General features: G+C 44.6%; 1 non-coding gene across 1 annotated transcript; it reads right to left on the reverse strand.

The window, feature by feature from the left end:
• Positions 1 to 2831: 2831 nt before the first annotated feature.
• LOC147414534 (U6 spliceosomal RNA) lies at positions 2832 to 2902 on the reverse strand. The gene has a single exon (XR_015183870.1). It is a non-coding gene; the product is annotated as a U6 spliceosomal RNA (small nuclear RNA).
• Positions 2903 to 3658: the final 756 nt, after the last annotated feature.

Genomic DNA, 3658 nt, shown 5'->3' on the forward strand with positions numbered 1-3658 from the left:
AGGTTTGAACTACAGCCGTGCAAAATTCCCCCCATTCAATTAGAAAAAATTCTTTCACATTAGAAACATTAAACTGTCTGTGCATTACTTATCCCCACGAATGAGCATAAACTATTGTGAGAAGGTTTTTGTGGTACGCAGCTTTAATGTTTGGTTTCACGGGTATCCCGTAATGTCGATGTGCTTATGCTAATATGTGTGTAACTCTGGTGGTGTTTTTCCTGTCCTGTGGTACTAACATACTGTAGAGTTAATTGCCCAGTGTTCTTAAACTGCCTGGTTTATCACGCTGTAGACCCTTTTAACATTTTCTTGCTTTCCAGTTGATTCTACAATTTTAAATGGGCTGTTGTCCTTCAATTGCATTTATTTGCTGACCATGAACAGAAAAGCCTAAAGGAGGGAAGACAGATCACGAAATTCACAGTATCTACTTTATATAAAAATGGTGACTTTAAGGATGCAGGGACCAACATTGCTAAAGGTACTAGTAATAGGATATGGTCTATGTTACCTCAAGGCTGAGAAAGCCTCCAGCCAAAAAAAGCTAATTGGGGGTGAAAATGCAACTAGCTGTGCTCTGCAAGCGTAGTGCCCTGAAAATCACTGATGAGGAAGTGCTGCAAAATGTTACTGTTGTCTCTGCTGCCCCTTTTCACATAGCTTCAGCTAACAGAGCTGTCAGTGTACCTCTGGTGATCATGAAATCACTTAATGAAATGAAGTGTAACCAGCTCTCTACTAAACCAGTGGTTAATTAAGTGTGACCATCAAGTGATGGGAACCATAGCAGTATACAAGGGAATGCTTGTTCGTTCCTGAAAGGCCTATTAAAGTAAGAGGAAATATGTGATCAGCACAGTTGTCTGAATGTCTAACACAGTATGGCGTGGGAATGCCAGCGTCAGAGATCAAACACACGAGGAGTTACTGCTGCTTGCTTGAGGTACTGAACAAACCAGAATAACTTACACTATGTGATTGAAATCAATGCCTAGCACACTTCTGAGGGACCAAAGTAATGAAATGGTTGACCAACTTGCAGTATCTCATTAAACTGGTGAATCTTGCTTGTCTGAGATCATAGATTGTGTGCAAAGACTCAGTGTTCTGCCACTGAGGCCACTCCTTCCTCCATGCCAGCAGAGAAACTGTAAGGAATTGCCTGTTTCTGCATATTTTATTTTGAAGGGGTTACAGAAAAGAATTTATATTTCTGTGCGGTTTATATTTGCGAAGAGCTCTGTAGATGTGAAGTCCCACAGCTTCTGCTGCGATGTTGCTGTAATCACCCCTCCTGTACGTGGTGGAGCCGAGATGTGGATATGAAGTGGCCTGCCGAGGATTGGAAAGTGAGTCTGTGGCAAATCTAAAAGGAGAGCTTCAGGCTCCTGACTTCTTTTCTTCTCAGTATTAATCTCTTACTTGTAAAGCAGACACAAAAGCTAGCACTAAGGGAAGGCATGGCACATTGTGACTCACGCGTCCTCTCACGTTTTGTCAGCTTTGGTACACAGGAGAGAAGTGTTTCCAGTGTCATAGGGCTGTCCCTCGTATACAGAGCAAAGCCACCCATGCCACAGGGAGGGCTGTGAAGCCTGGACCTGCGCAGGAGGCCCTGTAGTCCTGTACAAGCGCTCCCGATGAGAATGCAGCCTGGAAGCCTCCCTGGGGCACACTGGGTACAGCTGGTCAGCACGGCGAAGGCTGGAACCGCTGCTGAGTCGCCGCATGGCAGATGCACAGAAGGTTTGGGTTTCTGTGAGATGGAAAGCAATAACTGCACGAGACTTGCTATGTCTGGGGGGTGTGTGTGTATGTATAGACCAAACATCTATGTGTGTGTGTGCGTATGCAGGTGAGGTCCTTATAATTTTGTAACTATCATTTGTAATTTAGAAGACTGGCTGAGCGCTGGCTGGCTGGGTACATTTCCTTTTGGGGAAAAAAAAAGGGAAAACAAACTATGTGTATCTTGAGCTTCATTGCCCTACAATCGTACAGAGCAGTACCTGTAGAAACCTTTTTAATCCTCAGGGGGTAAGCAACGGGATAGGGATTAGCGTTGATGCAAGGTACGGGTTGAGAGCAGGGCACAGAGGTAAAACAGACCGAGGGGATTTAAAATAGCTTGGTGACTCAAGTGCCCAAGATAGCAGCGTCTTGCAGGACAGACAAAGAAGAAGGAGTAATATTTATCTGAAATGCGAACAACAGTTAAAAACCATAAACCTTATTCACAAAAATGCCATGACCTTTCATTAATCAGCCTGGGTAGGCTGCATCTCTGACAGGGATCTCTCTTGCACCTTGTCTTTAAGTTGAAGAACATCTCAAAACATCAGCTCTTTGGACCTAGAAAGTTGAGTTTCACAGAATCACAGAAGAATTTAGGTTGGAAGGGTCCTCTGGAAGTCATCTAGTCCAACCCCCTGCTCAGAGGAGGTCTAACTAGATCGGGTAGCTCAGGGCCATGCCCAGTCAAGCCCTTCACACCTCCAAAGAGGCAGAGCCCACATCCACTGTTCCAGTATTTGATCACCTTATTTAATAATTTCCCATCCTCCAGCTTGTGTTCATTGCCTGTCATTGTGCACCTACAAGAAGAGTCCGGCTCTGTCTTCTCTGTACCCTGAGGTCAGGTAGTTTCAGCAGTCAGGTCTCCTCTGAGCCTCCTCTTCTCCTGGATGAATGGACTCATCCCTGTAAGCCTCTCTCCACACACCTGTGCTCCAGCCCCCTGACCAGACTGGTGGCCCGTTGCTGGACTTGCTCCAGCATCTCATTATTTTTCCTGTACTGTGGAGCCTTCCCACCACCCCCCAAACCAACTTGTGCAGATGCCATGCTAACCTTCTCTGTATCATTCAAGTTTTCCTATGTATGCTGCCAAAGAGAACATGATTTCATTAGAAGATAAGCTAGAACACTGAATTTTTAAAAAAGAAACTTGGAGACAATGGAAATGAAAGGCTTTTAACCCATTTCTGCCTTCTCCTCCATTACTCAATGTGTCCTTACGATCTGGTCTTTTTTTCTCAGCTCACAATTTTCAGTGGCTTCCTGCACTGTAAGGAAGTCTTTACAATCCCCTCTCAGCATCCTGGGGTGTATTTATAGTATTTACATCAGCTTGGGCCCTTGTTTGTGTATCTCCTCTGCCTCTCAGAGCTGTCCTGTCTCTGCTTGTGCTGCAGGCTCCTCCTCCTTGTGTGTGTCTCCACTCTGTCTGACTTGCTCTGCACTCCAGAAACTTTTTCCCTGAAAAGTTGCTCAACTGCTCTTTGAAAAGCACAATTTCCTCCTCCTTCCAGAAGATGCCCCCTGAGTGACTGCAGCTGCATTGTTCTCTGCTGTCTCTTGAAAGGAACATAATGCCTATTAGCACAGAGTAGCTCCAAACTAAGGAATTAAAATTATACACTCAACATGTTAACAGAAACATCCACAAACATTGTTTTGAAAAATTATTCATTAGGATCTGGCCATGATTTTGGAAATTACTCAGGGTGGTTTTATAACAGTCAAAAACCGTAAGGTGCTGTTTGTGAGGCTTTGGGGTTTGGACATATTTTTCCGCCACTCTTTACGTTTGTCAGCGAGAACATACAGCTCTTTTGACAGTAGGACTTGGGTGGGCTGATGGTTGCTGGATGCT

This window comes from Leptosomus discolor, chromosome 13 (assembly GCF_034619465.1).
Source record: "Leptosomus discolor isolate bLepDis1 chromosome 13, bLepDis1.hap2, whole genome shotgun sequence".
In the NCBI taxonomy this organism is placed as follows: Eukaryota; Metazoa; Chordata; class Aves; order Leptosomiformes; family Leptosomidae; genus Leptosomus; species Leptosomus discolor.